Source organism: Lissotriton helveticus, chromosome 9 (genome assembly GCF_964261635.1).
Source record: "Lissotriton helveticus chromosome 9, aLisHel1.1, whole genome shotgun sequence".
NCBI classification, from domain to species: Eukaryota; Metazoa; Chordata; class Amphibia; order Caudata; family Salamandridae; genus Lissotriton; species Lissotriton helveticus.
The window spans coordinates 265,091,950-265,119,013 of NC_136070.1; the positions used below are offsets into that span (position 1 = coordinate 265,091,950).

The following is a 27,064-nucleotide window of genomic DNA, read 5'->3' on the forward strand; positions in this document are numbered from 1 at the left end:
TATTTGATCTTATCGTCTATGCCAATGCCATTCCATATCAGAACAGTGAAGCAGGGGTCTCTATTGGGATTGGTGTGATCATGGTGTGGGCTTACTAAGTATCTCGACTACACATGAAAAATGCATTAAGCTTTCTTGCTGTCCCAAGTGGACCCACCCTCTGGGAACCTGTGCAACCAACTGTATAAAGAAAATCATTACCCCCCGCCTCCTTCACCCAACAAGCCTCCCACCTACCCCGCGACCTTCTCACTGCATTTAACCACAGTCTCGTAAAATAACTGTGTGCAGGAGAAGAAGGAGAGGTCTGTCACCCACCCCCCAATACCAGGCAGTGCAGAGCACATAAACACTTACAACATGAAAGCAAACAAAAGGACGAGATCAGATCGATATAGAGCCCAACACTAACTCAACCCCGATTGGTGTGTTGGGAGCACCCAGTGCATATGTATATCTCCCATGACCAGAACAGTGGTGCTAGTTTATTATTCTAATTGTTCTGGATCATGCAGGTCTATCCGTGTTAGATGCTGTCCTGTCCCTTCTTCTTGCTCCATGCAGAGATTTCAGCAGTCAGGGGATTCATACCCTAATGTTTTAACAAAAAGTATCCCACCAAGGACCATCTGGGCGGTCCTTTCCAATACAGAGGTACAGCAGATAAAGGGGTGGGTCACCTGAAGTGGGTATAGTAGCTCTGTGTGTCTAGTACGGGGAAGGAAAAAAATCCTTTTTTATATATAACCCGCACACACTCTAATAGTGTCACGTTTCATCATCGGGTTCACCATGACTCCTAAAGTTTAGGGTGGGCTCAACCGTATTCCAGGGAGCACTTCTTAGAAGGGTGACTGACTAGGGGGTTTAACTAGAGATTAAAAATCTCTCACCTTCTCCAAGGTATCCCTTAATTAGTGGAGACGATGGGCAAAGTAAAAACAATATTTTGCGGGTGATGTGGACTATCATGGTCCTATGACCCTATTTCAAACCACTTGTTTCAACCCTACTCTAAGGCCCAAAAAGGTCCGGGGCTTTCATAAGGGTTACAGAATGTTACCTCCCTGGGTTATAGCAGGTCAACTAGATAGGTGACTGGTTTGTGCCAAACAAGTGTAACAGGGCAATGAAAATACTTGCCCACATGCAGTCTTTGTGAGGAATCACCCACAGTTGTAGAGTGTTGAGTATCTCGGGAGCGGGGTGCCCTGTAGTCACACTTTTCTCAAGGGTCCTGCCCCAGCTATTCGTCTAGTTTTTCTCCATATATCCCATCGAATTGCTGGGGCAGGACCCTTGAGGAAAGTGTGACTACTGGGTGCCCCACTCCCGTATTCTTGAGTTTTCATGCTTCACCTCTCCCTTGCAGCACACCTTTCACAGGATCATATCCCAGGACTAGGAAGTTAAGAATCCTCGCTATGAGAGATCTAGGAGGTGCTCCCGGGGGGGCTTAAGTCTCAGCACTCTATGTGCCCGCTCTATTACAAAGCAGGTAGAAAAGTGTTGAGTGTTGAGGCGGAAGAGTGCCTTTCAGCCATTGTTCCAAAAATGAAAGTACATAGTTCCTTCGATCCCCTCTGGAAAGCCAACGAAACTGAGGTTGTTTCTGCGTGGTTGGTTTTTCGCATCCTCCAAGAGCCATAGTACGTCTTTATTGGTGTGGTGGAGCTCTTCTACTCCCTTCCGGAGGTCCTGCACTGTGTCTTCCACCTCTGAAATCAGAGTCTCTGCTTCTGTTATTCTTTCTGAGACATTATGTGGGTTTTGGCACAGTAAAGTCACTTCCAAACATACCTTTCCTATTTTCCCCTTCAGAACCTCTCGTGATGATTATACTGCTTGCAGTAAAAGGGCGTTGCTTGGGAAGGGTTAAGTGTCTTTTTGAGAGCCCGCTGGGGGTCTATGAGTTAGGCATAGTGGTCCATTTTCCCTTGTTGAGGTTATTTTATGTCTTCATCTTTTGTCATGATATCAGTGAATCAATAGTAATAGTAGCCGCTGGGAAGCAGTTCAATTTCATCTCCGGAAGCTTCACCGTCTTGTTGAGAGAGAACAGGGAAGGACCAGGCAGGATGGTAGTAATAGTCCAATGTGGGTAGCAGGCCCGGAAGAATTAGTGAAAACGCCGCCTGCAGTTAACCTGCTTGTGTTGCCCCCCGACTTATCCCTCCATCATTGTCTCCACTGGTCCACTGCAATGAGAGCATTATGTACTGTACCAGTTAAAGTTGCTGCAGGTGCCCGCTGATTTCCCCACTGTCTTTGCAGTAGGAGGAAGGTGTCTGTCTCGTTGAGCCCAAAGTCAGCAATGTGGTAGCATGATATCCTGGCAGTGGTTTCTTTATGCAAAGGGGTCCAGTGGGCATCCCGGAGCGTCCAGTTTATCCACCCTCTTGGCCCATGCTGCTGTTTGTGGCCACCAATCAATTCTACATGCAGGCCCTGTGGTGATCTTCGGGTGTATATAGTCCCATAGGCTATGCACCATGAGACTGAAGACTTTACCCCCGGCCCGGTGGCTCATGTTGTTGCTGTATGTCACTGCCCCATTGAGTTAGCAATACTTTTAGTGCCTATGTGCCATGCTCTAGGGCAAGGTCACTACCTCCTCATGACTCCCGGACATACCTCGGGGGGGATGTGCCGAAGTACCAGAAGTGCCGATGCAGATGAATGCAGGTCGCTTCTTCGCAGTTTCTCCTTCAGGCCATGACCACTGGTTCCGGGATCAGGCCCAGGCCTGGGCGCCTGTCGCCACTGCAGGTGGTGTGTCTGATACTGCCCCTTCTAGGATGTTGGGTCATCGACTCTTTATTTCTCAGTCCCTCTAGCAGCTCCTGCACCAGAGCCCCACATTAATGTCGTAGTGTCCTTGACAGCCTGAGATCAGGTCAGGCTGGTGACTGCCCAACCCGCAATAGAGGAGACCGCAGTGACCAACCGTCGTTCCGTCTGGACCTCCCTCAACAGTTCAGTCTGGGTCCATGGCTACACTCCTCCTCACATACTGCCACCCACAGCCGCTCAGCCTCTGTCGCCCACGCATTGTCCGGGGGAGTCTGGGGCCTTCACCTCAAGAGGAAGGAGGGGGGGTGTGCCAGTCCTGGGGTGGGAACTATTTGGGGGTCACCGGTCCTCACTGCCCTGTTTCCCCACAAATGTGGCCTCTCCATGCAGGCACAGCCTGGGCAGTTGTGTTCCTGATGCTTGGCCCCAAAGGTTGCTGTGCAGCTTCATCAAACATTGAAGGCCCTTACCACCGGGGCCCAAGCACTCATCCCCGGGTACGGTGCTTCTCTGTGGGTTATCTCAGTGCCCCTCAGCCACTGGGGGAGCTCCAAAGTTACCAGGGCAAAGCGATTGTGCCCTTACCCAGCTGGGACGCCATCTTGTATCCCTCTGGTCAGCACAGGTCCTCACCTCATAACTCTTCTCTCTGCAGGCCATCAGGCCAAAAATCCCCAAAACTTCAGTCAGATGAACTGTTCCCTTGTGTGAGTCACCCAGATTGTGGCAAATGTGTGTCGGAGCAGCAGGATTCTTGTCGTATAATTCAGCTCCTTCTGGAAGCTCTCGGAAGATGCAACATTCTCAGCCATGTTGTTGGCACGCCCCCAATGTGGTAGTCTTGCCTTATCAGCATTGTGCTTTGGAGAGCCTTTGTTGCTACTCCTTGCTGCTAATGGCTTGTGGAGACTTGTTATGGGACTTGTTATGGGACGCAAACACTCTTCACTGTTCAGTTAGTGTCAGTCACAGGTTACTTGCCCCAGCGTGTGCCTTTAACATACAACTAATGTGAACATTTGAATTGCAATAGTAACAGGGTCCTTATGATGGCGTGCGGATCACCACGGCCTAACCGGCGGTGGCTCGTCGCCCGCCATAACTCCCCACCTGACCGCCATTTACCCCCGCCATATTACCATGGCGGGGGTACCGCGGCAGATGGAAAGTCCGTCCGCTGTATTTCTGCCGGTCCGCAATCGTCACGATTGCCGGCCGGATGGAACTCGGGCATTATATGGTGGCGGTGTCTGGAAGACACTGCCATCCATATTAAGATGCCTGGCGGTGAAGGCCTTTCCATGGCGGCATCGGGCACGCGGGAATTGCCCTGGTTTGGCTACACTTGGGTAGTACCTATAGTGCCAGCCACAGTGTGCATGGCAATGCACAACCTGTATTTCTGACATTGTGGCGGGTGCTGCTCACAGCAGCACCCACTGCAATGTTGCCAATACGGGATGCGACTGCCAAGGTGGCGGTCACATCCTAATTGGTGGTGCGGGACCGCCGCACCACTGGCGGCCGGTCCCTACACCGCTAGGGTGGTGGGCAGACTTCAGTCCGCCTGCCATCCTAATGGGTCCCGAAGCATTCAACAAGAATTTCTGCTCCAGGGAGCAGACTATTTCACATGTTCATGCGTAATTTTCACAGTAGCCTGATGCCCTGTGTGTGTCCACTGATTGCTGGGATGCATTATTGACTGTTAATACTATTAACACCTGTGGTTGGCCTCTTCCTGGTCAAATGAAGTGGTAGGATGGGGATGTCTCAAGATGTAGTCACCTGAATTGTCTACTCGGGGCTGATATTCCCCCGTGAACTGGTATCTTTGTAGTTGTGGAATCAATGTTTCGATGGCACAGGTGTGGGGATGACTGCTGAAACGTTGCACCAATGGCTTAGTTGTCATCCTATAAGTAGATTTGGACGAGTCTACAGCCCCAGGGAATGGAGTTTACTCTTGTTCTATGTAGGAGTACCAGTGTTTGGTAGGAGGCTGTTGTACAGCTTAGTCTGTGCCACTTTCTGCTGCAGTCATAAATACCGTAGCAGCTATTCGGCCACAACATTTTAACAGGCACACTCAAATGACAGTTGGCGGCTAACCCTTATATACGTGTAGCTGTGTGTATGGGTCACATAGGTATGGCATCATTAGGCATATCATGCCATTAATTGTGTGCCATTACTTAATGACCTTGAATGGCGACCAGATATCTGAGGTAGAAGTAATGCATCATGTGCCTGCTGCGTACCAAGGAGGTGATGTGTACCTCTCCTGCCTCAGAGTCCGCCTTATGACACAGTGTTGATTCACTTATCTCTGTCTTCATTGTCTTCATGGCCTCTTTCCTTAATAATTAGTCCCTTTGAGGCAATACTTTCCAAAGTGTGTAATTTTTCTACACATCGAGCATGTCCATCTTTTCTTCAGGCAATAATATTTATGTGGCAGTTCCACGGGTATCCAAATATAGGGGTTTAAGAGTTTGGCGGAGAAAGTAGTACTCCATCGCGAAAAGGACGGAGTACCCTCTCCACTAAACTGATTTACAGACAGGCGTACGGACCTTCAGTATGAAGATGGTGGATATTACTCCATCTCCACCCCTACATACCCCTTTGACAGATTAAGGAGCATAGGAGGTTTGCCATGTTTCCCCCCACCTGATTTAGAGTTGGCGGACACATGACTACTTTTTACTTTTACAAATTGCACAGGGTACAGGGATGTTTAGGGGGCACTACAGGTGCCACCCGGTCCAAATGCGGAGGGTTAGGGGGAAGAGGGCCGTATTAGGGCCCCCCAAAGTCAGCTTCCGACAGCCAATCCATGTCGGGAAGGCCAACATAGATTGATTGTCAGAAACTGACATCATAATCTTCACAGTGGTAACACCATCCTTAATGGATTATGAGGCCTTTCTGACTGTCCGACAGGCTCCTTGAACCAGTTGGATTCCCCGGCCAATTTAAACTCTGACCGCCGTCATCATGATATGGCGGTCGGCTTTAAACCTACAATGTCTAACACATTTTATGCAAGGTCCAATAGATTAAAAGTTTTATACACTCAGTCAATACTCCATACTCACACATCATTTTAATCTATAAAATAAACAAATCTTTACTCAGAAAATACATTAACCAAAACTAAAAACCTATATATCGATAGTTAAATATTAACATATGAAATAAAATTTTCATCACTATTAATAATTAATGTATTATTTACTACAATTCCTAAACATTGAACCATAAAATAAAAAATTAAATCAGAATCCAAGCTTAAAAATAAAGAAATAAAATATATAAAGCCAAATAAAATTTTCTACCTAAAAATTACAATTATTAATTATTTTAATTATAAATTATAAAATGTATTTTCTATTTAAAACATGTGAAATTCATTTACTTTATTAAACGTCTTTTTTCATAATTTATAATTTATATGTTGATTTGAAAATCTTTTTCAATGTTTACAGTAAAATTATCGTTTTTAATATCTACTGTAATTTAATATATATTTTAATTAATAATAAATGAATATTTATCAGACCTATTAATGAAACCATATAAATGTATAACATTACAGTATTAATTTGCCTATTACAATAATTTACAAGAAACATACATTAAAATATTCACTTTGAAAAAATCTTCCCAACCTTGTCCCCTAAAAACCCAATATCCTGCTGAAAAAACATTTATACATCCATTATTGTTATACATGAATACAACTAAAATCACAAATTCCAATAATTTCATAATTAATAAATTATCTGACTAAAAACACACCATAAATATCATAAACATATAGAATCAGACACACTACAATAAATTACATACAAAATAACACAAGCAGTATTACAAACAATATTTTTTAAACAATATTAATAACAACAATTAAAACAATATTTTCACCTTCGATATTCCTTCCAAGTATATTTATGAAAACCCGATATTCTTGACACAATATTTTGTATCACAATACTTGCCCCTGCCAGCGACGGCTCCTCTGCAATGTCGAAGGAGCGTAGCCCCACTATCCATGAGACAGCAGCTGAAAAATAAAACAATATTTTACTATTGTTTTATTTTTCAGCTGCCGGCTGAGTGAGTGTGTGTAGGGAGGGGTAGGACCGAACCATGGAAGGAATGAGGAATTCAGTCTGGAAGCAAACAGGTCCACTGTGCAAGGACCCCACTGTTCTGTGAGGGCATAGAAGATCGTTGAATTAGGTTGCTAGCCACTGGAATCTGTGGAATGTCTGGAGTTCCAGTCTGCCAAAATATGCCCAGCGGTGCAGGCATCAGCACAGCCAGCATATTCCTGCTCCTTTCCACACTGCCACAGGATCCTGGATCCCAGTGGACGTGGGGATCCTGGATCACTGTGGAGGCAGTGGTCCCGTAGCTACCCAATCACTGCACTCAGAATATGGCAGGTGGACCCGAAGGAGTGGAGGTGGTCAGATCACCGTACCCATAATAACCCCCTAAATATTGTGGAAAGTCAATCGTGTATTTGGCAGAGAGAGTAGTACTCCATCGCAAAATGGACGGAGTACCCTCTCCACTAAACGTATTTACAGACAGGCGAACAGACGTTCAGTATGAAGATGGTGGATATTACTCTGTCTCCACCCCTACATACCCCTTTGACAGAATAAGGAGCATAGGAAGTTTGCCATGTGTCCCCCCACCTGATTTAGAGTTGGCGAACACATGACTACTTTTTACTTTTACAAATTGCACAGGGTACAGGGATGTTTAGGGGGGCACCACAGGTGCCCCCCGGTCCAAATGCGGATGGTTAGGGGGGAAGAGGGCCCTATTAGGGGCCCCCAAAAGTCAGCTTCTGATAGCCAATCCATGTCAGAAAGGCCAACATATATTAATTGTCGGAAACTGACATCATAATCTTCAAAGCAGTAACACCATCCTTAATAGAATATGAGGCCTTTCTGACTGTCCGACAGGCTCCTTGAACCCGTCGGAACAGCGTCAGAGTCCCCGGCCAGTTTAAACTCTGACCCCAGTCATCATAATACGGCAGTCGGACTTTAAACCTACAATGTCTAAAACATTTTATGCAAGGTGCAATAGATTAAAAGTTTTATATACACAGTCAATACTCCTTACTCACACATCATTTTAATCTATAAAATAAATGAATCTTTATCTAAAAAATACACTAACCAAAACTTAAAACCTATATATATCGATATTTAAACATTAACATGAAATAAAATACTTATCACTATCAATAATTAATGTATTATTTACTACTATTACTAAACATTGAACCATAAAATAAAAAAGAAAATCATAATCCAAGCTTAAAAATAAAGAAATAAAATATATAAAGCCAATTATAATTTTCTACCAAAGATTTTCAATTATTAAGATTTTTAATTATAAATTATCAAATTTATTTTCTATTTAAAACATGTAAAATTAATTTACTTTATTAAACATCATTTATCATATATTTAAATGTATAATTTATTTGTTGATTTAAAAATCTTTTTCAATGTTTACTGTAAAAATGAGCGTTTTTAATATCTATTATAATTTAATATATATTTTAAATAATAATAAGTGAATATTTATAAAACATATTAATGAAACCATATCAATGCATACCCGTACATTATTAATTTGCCTATTAAAATAATTTACATTAAACATACATTAAAATATCCACTTTAGTGGGACTGGATGCTGAGAAAGCCTTTGACTGGGTTGACTGGGCATTCCTGTTCCACACACTCTCAGATTTGCACCCAAATTTCTAACTATGATCCGAGCTAATTATCTTCAACCTCGCTCAAGGTGGTGGTCAATGGGGTACATTCTTCCTCCTTCCTCCATTCTAGAGGCACAAGACACGGATTTCCCTTGTCACCCCTGCTCTTCGCCCTTAGCATAGAATCCCTTGCGATGGCAATTAGAGCTAATCCTGAAATTCAGGGGATACCATTCACTGGGGTCCCACATAAAATTTCCCTCTTCACGGATGATGTCCTTTTGTCCCTTTCCGACCCAGCCACGTCCCTCCCACCTTTACAGTCAGAACTTGAACGCTTTGAAGCAGTAGCAGGCTTTAAAGTAAATTTAGGCAAATCATACATCCTCAACCTCACACTACAGCGAACGGAAATCCGCAGACTCCAGTCTCTTACTCCCCTCCCGTGGGCTACTTCCTCTATACAATATTTGGGAGTCCAGTTAACCCCGAGGCTAGTGGGCCTTTACGCTGCACTCGTATCCAAACAGATCTCAGCAAGTGGTAACCCCTCTTCTTGTCGTGGCTAGGCCGAATACACACGGTGAAAATGACACTTCTACCCAAGCTTCTCTATCTGTTCCAGGTCTTGTCCATAGAACTGGAGAGAGACTTTTTCCGGCAAGTTAAAGCTATGATCCTACACTTCATCAGGCAAGGAGGACGCGCACGCTTCTCCTTCTCCCTACTGCGTTGCTCCAGAATGGAGGGCTTCCGGATATCCAATTATATTATAAAGCGGCACAGTTAAGAGTCCTGATCGAGTGGTCAAAACGGGAATCCGATAAGCATTGGTTACATATGGACCCTAGTGCAACGAGGAAGACTATATGGGACCTGGTTTGGCGCCCCAAAAACGATAGACCCAAGAATACCTACATTGCCACTCCTACACGCACCACTCTGAAAGTCTGGTATACGGTCACAGGAGATGATAGGTGGACCTCGTTCCCCTAACCATTTACACCACTCCTCTTTAACCCCACTTCCCCCCGGCCCTACAAGAGGAAACTTTTGACGCTTGGAGAAAGGGAGGATGCCTTACTTTGACCCATCTTTTTCACAATTTTGACCCCCTCACCTTTGATAACTACCAGAGAGATTATGGAATAGGGAGCACCGAGAGATACCACTATACCCAATTAATGCACTGGGCCCTTACACCCCGAGTGCGAGAAGCAGCCACCCGCCCTCTCACAAAGTTTGAATCATTCCTCACCAAGACCACTTCCACAAAAGGGGCAATTTCATTTATATACACATTTCTACTCACTACCACATTTTCCCCGCGACCACGATACATGTCCATGTGGGAAGGTATATTACAGCGCGGTATTTCTGATGATGAATGAACGCATTTATGGACTGACAACACGAGATGCCATCATTCCACTAGCTTCGGGAAGCCCACCTTAAGACTATGATGGACTGGTATCTTCAACCATCCAAGCTTAGGCAGATTTTTCCCAACATGTCCGATAGATGCTGGAAGGGGTGTGGGCTTCTGGGGGACTTACAACACATATGGTGGAACTGCCCAGCTATTCGCCCCTTCTGGGAAGAAATACTTGCACAGATTAAAGACATGCTTGGATATCCCATCCCAACCACTATGGCAAGGGGGCCTTCTGGGTCTTCGCGATCCCTCCCTAGAGCATCAGACCAGAGCAGATAAGACAATCATGTGGCCAGTTGTGTGTGCTGCCGAGCAGGGGCATGATTTCTCCGTGGTATGGGCGTATTTCGTTGATGGGGACCTGCGTACGCTTTGAAAAAAAAAGCGAAACGAATTTCATTTTGCACACACAGGTCCCCATCAACGAAAGCATCCCCCTGCTCGGCAGCACATATAACTGCCCGGTAGCCAGTCCGGCCCTGCATGTGGCTCTGTATAGGAGCTGCGAAGGTCACCCTGGCAGCAGCTTGGAAGAGGAAGGAAGCACCAGCAATCTCCCTTTGGCATTCCCAATTATGGAAACTGCTTAGTCTGGAGCGAATGTCAGATATCTTTAGGGACGACTTTAAGAACTTTGAATTTAAATGGGGCCCCCTAGTCACCTTCCTTTCACGGGGATTACCATCGGCTGTCTGCCCTTCACCATCAGAACCCTTCATCTCTTTCAACTTTGAGTCATCTCTCATATCTTAAATCAAATGCACTGTTTGAATGCTGCCGCCACCATTGTAGCGGAGGGGGGTTCTTTGTATCTGTTCCTATTGCCTCCCAGATGGGGTTTGGTTCTACATGACTGTAGATTACATTCTGTGACATCTTCCGATTGGAAGACCTAGGAAAATTACCCTCGCAAAAGAAAGATGGGATGCAGGCTGAAATGTTTGCTATCACTTATTGATTGTAAAGATTTGCCCTAAGCTCCACTATTATTAGAAACTGTATCCTTCATTTAAGCAGGCCACTGAAAACGGGGTTGGACTTATATTGAGCACTGTTCAACTCTAGCCAATTGCAGCCTTGTCGAAATATGCATCTCCCCCTGCAAGGGGTGCTGTAATGATACTGAAATATGATGTACTTTGGAAAAAGTTTAATAAAAATATGTTTGATAAAAAATATCCACTTAAAAAAAATCTCCCCAACCTTGTCCCCTAAAAACCCAACATCCTGCTGATAAAACATTTATACATCCATTAGTGTTATACATTAATACAAATAAAATCACAAATTCCAAAATTTCATAATTAATAAATTATCTAACTAAAAACACACCATAAAAATCATAAACATATAGAATCAAACACACTACAATACATTACACAAGCAGTATTACAAACAATATTTTCGTAATCAATATTTTTGTAAACAATATTAAAAGCAACACTTAAAACAATATGTTTACCTTTGATAATCCTTCCAAGTATATTTATGACAACTCGATAATCTTGACACAATATTTTGTATCACAATACTTGCCCCTGCCAGCGACGGCTCCTCAGCAATGGCGAAGGAGCATCACCCCACTAACCATGAGCCAGCAGCTGAAAAATAAAACAATATTTTATTATTGTTTTATTTTTCAGCTGCTGGCTGAGCCAGTGTGTGTAGGGAGGGGCAGGGCCGGGCCATGGAAGGGATGAGGAATTCGGTCTGGAAGCGAACAGGTCCACTGTGCAAGGACTCCACTATTCCATGAGGGCCTAGAAGATCGTTGAATCCGGTTGCTAGCCGCTGATATGTGTGGAATGTCTGGAGTTCCAGTCTGCCAAAATGTTCTGGGACCAGAAGATATTCTGCCGTAACTAACATCTGACGTTGGAGTTAGTAATGCCAAAAATCCTTGGCCAGTTCTAACAAGGCTTTTTAACGGGTACTTCCCAGACGATTTATGTACTGGACTGCCGATGTATTGCCCATACTGAGTAGGACACAACACAAAACCTTGTCCTTCGTTAGAGAGAAAATTGCAAATGACCCTGCAAGAAGTTCCAGGCAGTTGCTATGCAGATTCAACTCCTCTGATGTCCATTGTCCGGCCATTGAGATTGTGCCGCACCTGGCGCACCAGCCGAGGCAGCTAGCATCCGATTTGATGATCAGATCCGAGAGCGATCCAAAAATCGCCTGACCATTGTACACCTCCATGTGGTCTATCCACCACAGTAGTTCTGTCCTGGCCTCCAGAGTCGGGAAAATGAGTTCCAAACAGGTGAGGCCTCGTCGAAGGTGAGATTTCTTGATGTGTTTGCAGTTTTTGTTTTATCTTTGAACCTGCTGGAAAATAAAATTGAAGAAAGAAATGCATAATCCTTGCCTCCAGTCCTGACATAGAATGGAGTGGTATGAGAACTTCTAAGTGCACATGTCTGTTTGACCGGCCATCTTAGTCTTGCCAAACAGACATACACAGTTAATAGTATGGATCTGAACAAGGGTTTTTAGTAAGGTTCTAGGAAAAGGGCGCACTGCTAGGTGTTGACGCAATCTTCTATAATGATTCTTTGTGGGATTGAGGTGCAGAAAGGGTGAGGGGATGAGTCCTATAACCCCTCAGTGACGTGCCAGCCTAGGCTAACACTGTGTACGGTAAACAACAAATATCCACGCACAATCTAATATTGTATAAACAGTAATGTCAGTGTTGACATAAGAGGCAGAGGAGACAAAGCCTGTGATAAAAAACAACAATATTTAAATTCAAGATTCAGGGGTTGGTGTACGGTGTACGGTGTCTTTAATGTTCTTAACACGAAAACCAGCCGACACGTGTTTCGTCACGTATGGGACAATCTTCCCGCGACTCTTCAGGGCTGTACTAAAGTAGATTGGCGTAGAAAAGTCGCTCTGTCGGTGATAATTCCGACCCGACAGGGCCCTGGACTGGTGAAAGGCGTCGGGTAATAACCAACTTCTAGCAACGGGTATCCTATTAAATGAACAGTGGTGAGTCGTTAAGTGAGATACTTCAAGGTTTGACGGTTTTTTAAAAGTGGTAGTCTAATAATATCCGAATCGAGTTTATCCACGATGTAGTGTGAAAGCGTAGATCACATGTCCAAAAGAGGGTGTGTAATGTCAGACGGGTACGTATGAACACTGCCTCTCGTTCTGTGTACCGGGTGTGGTCCGACACTGACATTACTGTTTATACAATATTAGAGTGTGCATGGGTATTTGTTGTTAGACATACACAGTTAGGTTTCTCCAACCCAGCTGTATTGCACGCCTGGGTTAACCAGCCCACTCAGGCAAATTCCCGCACTGCCCCCATTCTTGCCTCATGCTTGGTAATAGCATGAGAGCAGTGCGAGGATTACACAAGGAGTCTCTGATGCTGTACCAGTGTCTGCTGGGACCAGGAAGCAGAGGAACACTGAGGCACGAGGCGGCCGACAGATTCAGGTAAGTCTTATTTATTTTTATTATTAACCTCCTGCGCTACCCCTTGCATCACTCCACCCACCCCACCCCTCTGTGTTCGTGTGGGCCGCCATTGAATCCTGCCCTTGGACGGAGAAAAAATTGGACTCTTTACAGGGTGGAAAGACAAAGGACAGAAGCTTGTGAATGTCGACAAAAATCATGTACGTGGGTGTTGACAAACTTGCAAGATGAACCCTACCTTGGAACGCCTTTTTATCAAAAAACATTTTTGGGGATACAGTGACGGTGAACAGAAAGTTTCTACACATTCCGAGTTAGTGCAGCCTTTTTTTTTTAACTGACTTCTATTTCTAATATCTGTTTTCAAAAAATCACTAACAGGTTTTGATGTGTTTAATTTTGCACAGGAGGCTTTATTTTTATTCTTGATATTTACAAACAAGCACGTTCTTTCATATGAACTTTATCCCTTATATGTCAGGAGATTACAGTAGTTAATATAAGAAATACTTTTAAGCAGACTGGCACTATTTAACCTGGATGAATGTGTACTACGACGAGATGTTGGGATGTCTGAGTTCTACTCCTAATAAGACCCGGTTTCAAGATAGGGGCAATTTTTTATGAAATAATACACACCCTCGAATTAGATGTCTGGAATAATAGTTCTAAACATGAAGTATTTCAACTTTTGTGCTAGGTTTCCATGATCTTAGATGAGAACAAGATCGATTTGTTATGTTAATTTCATACCATTGGTGCAACTTCAATACAATGTACCCTCGTCTATCTTTACAAATACAAATACTTTTAGTATTCAAGATGCTCAGTTACTGGGAACACAGACACACTAGATGTAAGCACTCTAAAATGGGTCTGAATTTGAACGTCCACTTACACATGTTCAGCATGTGCCAGTGTGAAGAATTCTCAACACAACTTATTGAGATACCTTATTTATTTATTTATTTATTTATTGTACTTGTAGAGCGCGCTATCACCTCAAGAGGCATCTTGGCGCAGGCAGTCACAAAAGCAGAGGGAGGAGGCAGCTGAAAAATTAAGGCAAGCGTGGAAAAAGCCAAGTTTTCAACTGCCTTCTAAAAGCAGGCAGGTAGTCAGTCTGCCTTAGTTCCATGGGCAGAGAATTCCACATCTTAGCCGCAGCCACACTAAATGATCTGCCTCCAGCTCTAGTTCTTTTAAACCTCGGGACAGCCACCGCCCTGGCCAGGGAGGAGCGATGATTACGGGCTGGTACATACCATGAAAACATCCGTTGAAGGCAAACCGGACCCAACCCATGAAGGGCTTTGAAGGTCAGACAAAATCACCCTCTCCCTCACTGGGAGCCAATGTAGCTGCGCCAGAGCCAAAGCAGAGGAGGATCTCGGAGGCCAAACTAAGGCCAGTTTGGCAGCTGCAGACTGAAGTCTCTGAAGCCTATCCAAAAGATAGCTCGGGGACTCCAGCAGAAGGGCGTTGCAGTAGTCTATCCTGCTTAACACAGTGCACGTACCACCTCTATCCGTGCCAAAGGTGGTAACAAGGGCAGGATTTTTCTCAGAGGGCGAATGATTGCCATACAGCTAGCTACCACTTTAGAGACCTGCGCCTCCAAGGAGAGGTCACTATTGAACATGACAGGTACTTTAATTTCTATAATTTTATTTTTGGTCTCATATTCAAGAAAGCTTTTGGACATTAAAAACTAGAAATGGTGTGAGTTGGACTGAAGCATATTTCATTAGGTGCACGTATAAACTGTGTTTATTTCAATGAAAGAGATTTTCAGATTGGATGTAAAAATATGTACACAAATATTTACTTGATGTGATAGTATTAAGGACAAAATGTTGTAGTTTATTTAAGTCTGTCTCAGTTTTCACCATCACAGTCTGCACTTAATATTAATATCATTATTGCGGAACATGTATATATTTCCATTCATGAGTTTTATGCACTTAGAAATAATCATGTTAAAATTGTTAATGATGCAACATGTTCCTGAATTCAGCTGGATTTTTTTTTGCAGAGTTTTATATAGCGCGAACTAGACCCGAACCGAATCAGGTATCAGAGCACCATTTACGTTACATGAGGACACACTTTCATTTTTTTTTTTTTAGGCACGGGGAGATTAAGTGATTTGCCCAGAATCACAGGAGGTTTTTTTGGCGTCGTTACCGAGACTCAAACCCAGATCCCCAGGTCCGAGATCGAGCGCCTCAGCCGTTAGGCCAACCCTTCTCCCAATATTTTTACAATACATAATCGGAGCACAGTGTTATTCCAAAATTGGTAACGCCGAGTGCCGACATTTTTTAAACGCAGGGATGCGCAGCATTTCAAGAATACGGAGCACCCCTGAATTTCCCCTAATGCTGGCTCTAAATAAGCTGTCTAGAGCCAGTGCAGGCACCCTGCCGTATGTTGTAAGGGGGCCTGTGCTGCAGGGGCAATTGTTTATCTGCAGGAGCGCAATCACTGCAGGGGGGCAGGTGGGGGCAGCGATGCAGGTGGTGCAGCGGTGATGTCACGGCAGCGGTCCGTTAGGCTAATAGGAGAGCCTAACAAGTAGACACTCAGCCACAGAGCTTAGACCAATCACAACACTCCTGTCATGCTGTCAACAGCAGCGTCACGATTGGCTTAGGGAAGTCTGTGTGCTTCCTGCTTCTGGTACGGGAGGAACAGTAAAGGATGGAGGAGAGGCGGCAGCCGGCTGCCAGGTAAGTCACATTTTATATTTTTTTCTCCCCCCTCACCCATACTACTTTGTGGCAGCCACCATTGCCACCACTGTGACAGCACCTACTGCACATTCATGCACGGTGTGGAATGCACCATGCTGTGCATGCCACACAGAGCAGGAAGAAAAGTGCAAATATAGGGAGACACAACAGGTGCCACCCCGCCGGCACCCACATGGGCAAATTTGCCCGGGGGCCTTGTAAGGGCCCCCTACTTGCATGTCTGCCACCCTTTTCATGGCAGGCTCACTGAAATGAAATGGGCAGTAGGGATGCAACTCGGATTATGCTCTGCAGGGCCAGCATAGGCACCGCCAGCATATTCCTGCCCCTTTCCATACCGCCATGGGATCCTGGATCATGGCTGAGGCGGCAGTCCTGTGGCGGTCTGACCCCCACACTTGGAATACAGCGGGAGGACCCGCTAGGGTGACAGTGGTCGGACTGTACAAGCCCTAAATATTGTGGAAAGTCAAATATGTATTTATGCAGATGAATTTGTGAACATTAATTCACTGTGGGCGTTTCGAACAATAAATGGTGAATCATTAAAAAGTGATATATCAGTGATTTGAACGTTTTCTCATATGTTTTCTTCCATTCTGAGTTTGACAATTGAGTGGCAAGATCTTTTGCCCACTTTGCTCTGACCTGCAGCACAGGCTCATACTTGTCGCTACAGACATCCCCAAATAGAGCTGCAATAACTCCCTCCAGCTTGCAGGACGAAATTCTCAGCAAGCCCCTGCAATTTAGGTGGTTTACCAACGAATCCTTCTTATGTTGGTCTTGCTCCTACATTTATTTGCACAGATATTAAAAACTGGTCCGAAAGAACCCAAGATTGAAACCCAGCAGAGACATCAGAAGTTAAACATGTATCATCCTTGTAAATTTGCCCAACGCTGTGGCAGCAATTCCTAACCGACTGAACAATGCACTTCACATCACCCAGAATTTTAATCTGTTAGGGCCCGATTCACAGAACTAATTTAAGACAAAATCCTAAACTTACTACCATTTTAGTATTCACAGAAGGCACTTACTCATTTTGGTATTCACAGAAGGCACTTACTCAGTTCGGTATTCACAGAAGGCACTTACTCATTTCGGTATTCACAGAAGGTAGGAGTCCTAACTTTAGGACTCCTAAATGCCTTCTGTGAATACCGAAAGTCTTAAAGTTAGGATACTTCTCAGTTTAGGAGTAGTAAAGTTAGGACTCCTGAGAAAAATCCTAACTTTAAGACTTTCGGTATTCACAGAAGCCATTTAGGAGTCCTAAAGTTAGGAGTCCTAACTTCTGTGAATACCGAAATGAGTAAGTGCCATCTGTGAATACCAAAATGAGTAAGTGCCTTCTGCGAATACCAAAATGGTAGTAAATTTAGGATTTTGTCTTAAGTTAGTTCTGTGAATCGGGCCCTTGGAATCTCAAAATCTATACCTTGGATGAGAAAGAAGCGTGTCTGAGAACACTCTTCCCCATCCTATCCCAGACTTTTGACATGACGGAAAGGAACAGCTTGCTCTAATGGATGACAGACACAGTGTGCCAAAGGAATGGCTGCCATGACAACTAGCCAACAAGCATCCCTCCTTGTTTCGTGTTTATCAGACCCCGTGCAGGGTTCATAGTGCAGACAGAGGCTACAGAACTCCACCATGGTGGTTGAGGTAATTTGCCTCTAGGGTCCTAGAGTCTGTCCTATTATGGCTTTGTAAAGTGGGTCAGGTACACCGTTTCCACACATGATCCTCAGGTTAGCGGGATTGAGCAGTCCAAGGCATCTCTGGAGATAGTATGAGGGTGGGGGTGGGCAAGAACTTAGAACAGTCACAGTAGTATACTGTACAGCCCTATGCTTGCCTTACCCCAGGTTCTAGGTTGGGACCGGTAGTTTGCACTCTGCTGCAGCTGTCTAGCACGGTGGCTGTAGCACCTACCTGCCTACAAAAACGTACTAGTGCAGGGAAATTTAGGGCAAGAATTGGCTTAGCTGAGAGTACACTACTTGTTATTTGCAGGTGTTTGCTCAAAGAGGGGACCAATAGGGCAGCTCAGCCAGTATCCTGCTATAGGGTTTGTACGCACTCGTGCCTCCTCTCAACAAGCAGCTCTAGTGCAAGATATAGTCTCTCAACATGACCTTGTGTTTTGCCTGTTCATGTAAAGCGCGGCTCAGCTCTGTGATGAGTGAGATGCACTCTTTGTTTTCCCACAGCAGTGTCTCTGGTCGAAGGAGTAAGGTCGCTCCAGAAGCCCTGCCTTTTGTGTCACAGCATTACATCTTTGGCAGTTGCTGCATTTGGGCTATTGGGGAGTTCTCTAGCTACTCGGGAGGTGACGTCTGAATTCTCAGCAGGTTGACGGTGACAGGCAAGCCTCTGGGTGACAGACAAGCCTCTCGGTGACAGACAGGCCTCTCGGGTCACAGCAGAGATGCTAGTCGGCAACTGGTACTTGGAGTTTTTGACGCTTCGCACAGCTTGCCAAATGAACTATGTAGGGAGACTGTGTGACCCTTCTCAGCTTGAGTTGGCCCAAGTACATTCTCCAACACAGATATGCTTTGTCCGGGTGTCCCAAGCACCAGAAACATGACTGGGCTTCTCCACCTGGACATGTTTCCCCCCTGCAGTACCAGGCACTCCCCTTCACTCTCTGAGCTGCCAGGCAGGCTTCTAGGTGCTACACAGACCCACAGATTGTCTGGCAAGTTGAAGAGGCTTCAGGGGATGCCTCTTCACCGCTGGGAAACTGGATGTCTGATTGACACCAGCCCTGGATCACAGAATCTCTTCAGGGACTCTGCAGAGCACTCCTTTCTGGAAATGAAACAAAGTTGAGTGTTTGTGTCCCATGTGTATTCCAATTTTCCAAACTAGGAATGTTGATCCACTGTCTAAAGTACTAAAAATGATTTTAGGTGGCTTCCTTTCAAATGTCAATGTGTGGCTTTTGTTTGGAGTTTGCAATGGTCCCATGAGAAGAGACCTGGGAATTCTCCACGGCAAGTCTAGGTAGTCTTCTTTGTTGTTTATGCATACATAAGGACCACACCCAAAACTCATCACCTGTTATGATTAAAGTTTCCAGCAAGTGATTGGGCTTCCCAGTGAGACAAGTGAGTGAGGAGAATTCTGATTCCAAAACATTACGATACTTTTGAGTAGGAAGTCAAGTCAAGTAAAAAAAATGTAATCGATCTTTACAATAGATACTAAAAGTACAGTAAAATACATTACAATAACAACATATCTTACAAAGGATTTAAAAAAGACACACATTTAAAATGTGTGGCACATAAGAGCAGTATACACTCTATAGAATGAGCCAGGAAACAATATTGTTCTAGTTCTGTTCAGGTAAGATATAGAAAGTTCATTTGGCCCAGGCAATGATAGTGACCAACCCGTGCACATGTCTAGAAATAGACAGAGACAACACTTTACCTCTGGAAGACTAAGGAGCAGAAGGAGGCTTTGTAATGTCCGCAAAAAACAGTGGGTCAGCAAGTGCTCTCAATCAATCACTAATTGCTTAATTCGGCACATAAATAACCATAAAAGGCACATAAAATAAGCAGACATAACAAACTGATAATAACATTCCCCACACACTTAGCCCCAAAGAAACACTCTCTATGGTTCTCCTGTAGTTTACAGCAGCTTTTAAGAAGGCACAGACCCCGTAGCATATTTGATCTGAGTCTAAGAGACAAAGATACAACAAGGCATCTCTACACTTCCAAAAACCTAAAGAAAAAACATAAAGTGCATCATGGATTAAACTGAATGACCATCACAAGGGCAGGCAGCCACAGTCTACCTTATGGGCATTAATACTCGTAAAAATAGGTTCCATGTTAAAATATCGATATTATTAATATCTATGAAAAAAATATCGATGTGAAAATATCGATAACAAAAATATCGACTTCCTATACATAAACAGGAAAGTAAAATAATATTGACACAAAAATATCGATGTAAAAAATATAGAAGTAAAAAGTATCAACTTACAAAAAATGACATAACTTAAATAAAATTAATTAAATATATTAAATATTATTAACAAAATAAATTTAATTTAATATATATTTTAACTCATTATAACTAATAACATTAATTTAATAAATATAAACACAAAAAATGTGTACATATGCATATATTCACTTAAATACCTTTTATTAACGATTATCTTTATTTAATTTATACACTTTTTAAATTATATAAAAATAAAATATACGCATTAAATAAAATATTCTATATTTAATTAACACATTAAACTATCAAAAAACATACATTTATTAACAAAATAAACACAATAGGAGTGGAAACGTTGGATAGCGAGGGGGTAAAAATTACTATTCCCACTCCAGTGAGTGCAACAGTAGGGTAAGCGTTGGATAGCGTAGGGGTAAAGATTACTATTCCCAATCCAGTGAGTGCAACAGTAGGGAAAGCGTTGGATAGCGGAAGGGTAAAAATTACTATTCCCACTCCCGTGAGTGCAACAGTAGGGAAAGTGCTGAATCCCACCACAATAAAAATTAAAAACATCAACATTTTATTAAATTTAATTTCCAATATTAACATAATTAATATATAAAATTAAATATATTATTATCAACAAAGATAATAAAAAAATCATTAATTACACATTAATTAACACTATAATATCCACAATAGCAGCCCATTAAGGCTCTCATCATCCTCTAGGTGGTAAGTACCTTTAAAATGGTAGACCCATTCGGGTCCGAAAGCACTACAACATGGAAGAGGGTTAGGTGGTGATTCCCTACGTGTAATCTTATTCACCAGATCCTAAATATTCCTACTGTTCTTGGTGTGGAATGCTAATTCCAAGAGGCCCCAGTCCCTATGAATCAAATCTTTTTCCCTTGCCCTAAAGTCATATTTATATGCCTTATGCGCCTCCCTCACCTCCATGGGATCCTTAGGAATAGCTGAAGGGGCTTTGCAAAGCCTAGGATTCGCTGTCGAACAGCAGCCATCGAACCAACAGGGCACCACCTGATTGCTTCTAATTGGTTGTAACAAATGTTGCATTATTCTCAGATTTAAAGAATTAACATTATTAACCATATCCATGCCTTGTATGTTAGACAGGCATGCCAGAAAAACCCTAATATATGGGACTTCAACGATATGGCTAGTGAGGCACCTGGGTTTTTCAGGTGCCACACCAGCCGTAATCCATCATTGAAGTGCTGATTAATAGTGATTGATACCTCAGGAGAAATCGTTTTATTCACTGGGGCGGACTCCTCAAGATATAAGGCGTTATGATCACTCCATTCCAAAGCAAGAATCCTTCCATACAATATCCAGGGTAGGAGACTACGGGTTGTAAATATGTAATCTATAGTAGAGGTGTGTCCATGCCCCCTGAATGATGGCAGTGGTTTGTTATCTGTAGTAAACAATTCTATTGCGTTTACAAGATCGTGAGCTGCCAAATGCACCTCCTCTTCATCTCCTATTTGATCAGGACTCCTCTGCTGGAAGAGTGGAGGGTCTAGCCCCAGAGCCTGAAAATTAAACCCAATTTGACATTAAAGACCCCACAAAGGAGATCGTTGGAATGCTAGATCCCGTGGGCTTTAGGTCGGAGAGTAAAGCAAACAAATGAGTAAAAAGGGTACAAATAGAGTTAAAAAATCATTATTGTAGAAATGAACCAGAAAAAAGAAGAAGCTACTAAATTTGTCCTTGATAGGTAAGGCCATAAAACCCAGATTACTAGTCTTCACTGCTGTCACTTTCACTTTACGGTTGATATTAATCCACACAGAGAGACCCTCCCCTTTGGTCTTCCCCAGCTGGAGGGCATAGCTGGCCGAGAGTAACACACAAATCCAGGTTTCCTGCAGGGCAACATAATCATAGCTCGTAACTAAGTCTTTCCAGGCTGGATCATTGATCTTATTCTTTAAACCCGCAATGTTACAGTTCCGCAGATTAAAGAACCCGATTACTTTTGAGTAGGAAGTGGAGTCTGGTACTTTTGTGGAGTTTCGTGGCACCTACTGTAGGCACCATGACGGCCCTCCTGTCTATGAATGCACAGCAAAGGGCGAACAGAATAGGCAACAGTGGGTCTATTTACCAGCATTCTGAGAAAACTTAGTGTGTCTTCACTCTTGCTTCAATATGGAAGTACTCACCCACCTAAAAAACATCGTTCCGAAATGATTTCTCCTGAATGACTCAATCGCGAAATCCCACCCTAATGAGTGAAAAGCTTTTTCAGTATCAACACAGGAGACAGCACAATGCCCTTTATCTAGTCCTCTGGAATGTTTGACATGTTCAAAAAACCAGAAGGAGGGAGTGAGAGCAGACAGGAAAAAAATGTTATCCTTTCCGTCAATCAAAATATAAGTATGTGCTTTCTCAGAAGAGTTTGAGTTGATAAGCTTCACATTTGAGCGCTCGTGTGCATGACAGCTGCTGCTTGATATGTCAGAATGGTCTAAGTCCTTGGACATTATTATATGAGCGTGTTCCTTTATTTATTCCTCTTTAGGTGATTCCTGGCACAGGAAAACTCCACAGTTGTGTTACTCCCAATGTTTTTTTAAAAACATTTTACCTACTCCCACATTACTAACTATACAACATTTAGGATACAGAAAGGTTTTCAGGGATCCTAGCCCTGAGGGAGGCCACTGACCCTTTAGGCTTTACTGAGAACTGAAGCATGTTGACTTCAAAGATGCAGGAATACTAATTACTCTTGGCATCCTCTCATGATTTTTCATCTTATCAGGGTACTGTGAATACATTTACAAGGCACACACTATGTAATTGTATTTATGTTTTTCCAAGGATCTCACCCTAGAAGTCATTTTAAGAGCTCCACTTGCAGTGAACCCACTCAGACTTATTATAGGTTAGGAGTGAGGAGAGGAACCGAGGATGAAACATGCTACTGGTAGGTAAGGGTCCTACGTCCTAAATAGCAACAGTCCTAATGATTCTAATCTTATTTGTTTTGATTCGCTATACTTGATGTTTTGAGATATATGCAATGTTTGACATGCATCATCCTAAGTACATTGCCCATTACACATCCTGACTGGTCCTGATGTCCAAGAAGGGGGGCAACCCTCTTAAGTCTCCCCACTCTGGTTTTGCTAACGATCTTAATATCAAATGTAATCCTTGGCAATGGCCTACAGGACCAATAGTAAACACAATGATTTGAGGGTTTAGGTGCCATTGCTATTCAGACTTCCTTTATTGAAGTCTAGAGTCAGTCTAACTCCAAAAACTCCACCCACATCTCCAAAAGAGTATTCATTAGTAAGGCTGGTGCATAAAGCCTGGTACACAGTGGTAGAACTCATCAGCTATTAATCCACCAAAGCCTGACATTTTTCTGTTGCATAAATTCTAGTGCCGAACCTATCTGTGCATTTGTGAGTGGTTCATTTACTTTCTGAGTACAATTTGGGTAGTAACTTTGGGAGCCCTGTTCTGTTCATATACCCGGCACTTACACAGACTTTATCATGTCTGAATGTGCATAAAGTAACCATAGCCATATGTAGAAGACACATGCCCCAGGAAAGACTGGACGACACCTGTTTTGTCAACTACATTCAGTATTGGTTCTTTAGGAAAATGTCTGCACAGTAATCACTCAAGCACCCAACCAGACTTGTCACTTTCCTTTTCAGAAATCCCCTTTCTCCAGCAGGGAGCTCCTCATTCTTTAGGCAGTCTACTGCTCTCCTTTCAGAAGCTTTATATGAGGTGTAACACCAACCTGAAAAGGAAGAAGTTGGCAATCAGAGATCCTGGTTCTTGTACACTGTTGTCTTTTGAGTTGTATTGTTCTGTAACTCCTATGGTTTGTGTAGGAAAGTAGGATCTGCTTCTTATTATTACCCCCACTTTTTGCTAAATGTGATACTGTTTTTGACTAGTCTGACTGGGATCCTGCTAATCAGGACCCCAGTCTATCTGCTTGCTCCTTAAAATGTTATGCAATGTACTTTGGTACCCTCCAAAATGGATACTGGGGTACTCATGTCAGTCCCTCGTATAAGGTACCCATGTACCCAGGGCATAGGTACCCAGTGGCCTCCCTTGGGCTGAAGCATGTATCACCTATGAGAGGCAATGCAAAATGGAACCTACAGGCCTGCCATTGCAGCATGTGTAAGTTGGTGCATGCACCAATTACTTAAGAAATAGGAGTAATATATCTGAGGGTCCCTGCACTTAAAACCTATGAGTCACCCTCCAGCAGGCCTTTACAATCCTGAGGGCAGGGGTCTTGGTTCTAAGTGAGAGGGTGCCATTGCATGAGCAGAACACCCCTGCAGCCTACCATGTCCATTCTCTCGGGTTGTCAGTGATGCAGCCATTTACGACATATAGAGTGGCATTACGCGGCCACGTGATGACCAACTCTAAAATGGTTGAAACAAACCCTATTGTGTTTGCTGTCAAACATGTCGGAATCATACCCCCACACTGGTAACTAGTGTGGGAGTTATGATTCCACCCCTCAGAAGCGTGCTTCTTGGGGTCCCTGGTGTTCCCGATACCAGCCTTCTAATTTCAGACAGCACAAAATGGTTGCTGTCAACAAGAGACACATTTCTGCCCTCCTGCTGCTGAGCTAAGCGCGAGCAGGGGAAGACAGAACAATAGGCATCCTGTCACAGGGAGGTGTGACCTCCTCCCAGACCGGATTTAGTGTATTAGGGCTGGGTGGGTGCGGTTGCAAGTGACTGAAAGTCTGCATGAGGGGCACATTTGGTGTCCCTGTGCATAGTCTAGGTGAAACCAGTCCTGGGAGCTGTTGGCTCCTGCTCTGGCTCAAATCTGGAGAAAGGACATATGAGTAACCTCCCCACTGTCCAGGCGCTCTCTTGGGAGCGTCCTCTGAATCTTGCCAACCCTTTACCGTGGGTAAATAGGGGCTTATCTGGCTGTAGGACCTTAGATTCAACGTGGACAAGATTCTAAACCAGAAACCACTGAGCTTCGACCATCTGGATACTCTAGACGTCGCTGGACTTCGCTGGACTTCGTTTGGGCCGACTTCATCTCCCTCTCAGTCTGGAGCATCGTCTGTGCCCATGCACCCACCATACAGGATCTGTGCAGGACCTGTGAATTATCAAAGACAACCAAAGATATCTCCCTTGGAGTGAAGGAGTCACTCCCCTGCATTTACAGGCACCGCAACACTGCTGTCCGGTCTGCTGACCCTGAGCTCCTACAGACTCCAAATGCATTAGCAACACAGGAGGTGGGTTTCTATATTCCTTAAGGCCCGAGCTGCCCTCTCATGAAGTTTGAGGTCATAATCCCTGTGGGGGGCTGCAATACCTGAACCCCTATGCACCCAATATATTTGCCAGTGCATATGCTTGTTGGCATTTCCTGAACTAGTGCATTGGGCTCCAAGTATCCCCAACCTCTGGCATCATTTCCTACCAAGAACTTTTACCTCCCTGCACCGTGGGCTGTTGTTTGTTGAAATCGCTCGAGGTCCTCTTACAACTCCTTTGAATCTGGCCTGTGAGTCCACTTCAGGGTCAACTTTCATTTTCTTGGGCTCCTCTGGTTACTCAGGATCTGCCCTGACTCCCCTTGCTGTGGTGAGTCTCCTGGACCTTGCTGGTCTGAACCGTATCCATCCTTGACCTTCTGCGTGGGTTTCAGTTGCCAAGGCTTGTTGGTGCTCCCGCCGGACACCGACCCCCCCAGCACTCAACATCCTTTGTGGGACAGCTTGTATGCAGCTCCTGATTGTCCTCAACATCTCATGGTCCCTGTAGATGCAGATTCAGGGACTCCATCAACGCACCTGAAGCACCCGACATCGGTGGGCATTTGTCTACTGAACCCCTGGTCACTCCTGTGTGACCCAGACTCTGTCCCCTCTTCTTTCAGGTACTCTTCAACAAGAATCACCTTTGGATTCCAACGGACACTTTTCTTCCTTCTTGCAGCGGCTCTTCTTCGATGTCCTCCATTGGGATCGACGGCGGTTTCCGATGCCACTTCAGACTATGCACCCGCCTTTCCTGGGATAGGTAACGGGTACCTCAGTATCCACGGGTGGGGTGGGTCTCCAACCTCCTATATTCCACTGTGTTTCTTTGAAGTCCACAGGGAAGGGTCCTTAAACTCTAAAATTTCAACTGTGACTTTCACATAGAAGTGTAAGGAGCATGCAGCCGTTTTCCCCCTCTGCACCCGTCCTCAGTGGGGTCCCTATATACTCACCTTGGTTGGTTCCTTGGGGTCCCAGGGATTCTTCTTCCTTTTGACACTGTCTTGACTCAAGTTGTGGTTCTTATACCACTTTCTTAGTATACCCCACTGTGTATTAGTACTATTTACTGTTATTTCCATGATTAAGTATTGTGTGCTTTGTGATTATCTCCGTTCAGTAGATACTGTGTCGTACTAGATAGTGTTATATTAATAAATACATATTTGTATAACTACTGTGTGGTTCTCCCTTCATTTAACCAATACTATAAGGTTGCATTCTGGTAAAACAAGCTGCTTAACATTTCTTCAAGGCTAAGCCTGCAGGCTGCTCTCCATAGCTCCCTCTTGGATAGCTTTCTAAGGTTATCTTTGACCTCTTAAATCACCATAAGGGTTGTTTGGACTGGTGCAAGGTGCCCACTTTAATTAGTGGACAGCATATAGCAGGCCAACTTCTCACAATTGGTCAAAACAATCCTTGGCATCCGAGACAGATTTGATGCTCTGCATTTATTAGCCATTTGGCCAATCAGCTATTTGCTGTGTTCAAATTTCAACTGTTTCTTCCAATTTGTTTGTGCAGACATGGAAGTGAGTTCTGGGATTTTT

At 43.9% G+C, this 27,064-nt stretch overlaps 1 pseudogene; it reads left to right on the forward strand.

Moving 5' to 3' along the window:
* LOC144783171 (dnaJ homolog subfamily B member 1 pseudogene) overlaps positions 1 to 27,064 on the forward strand; it is a 67,661-nt pseudogene that overhangs the window by 23,735 nt on the left and 16,862 nt on the right.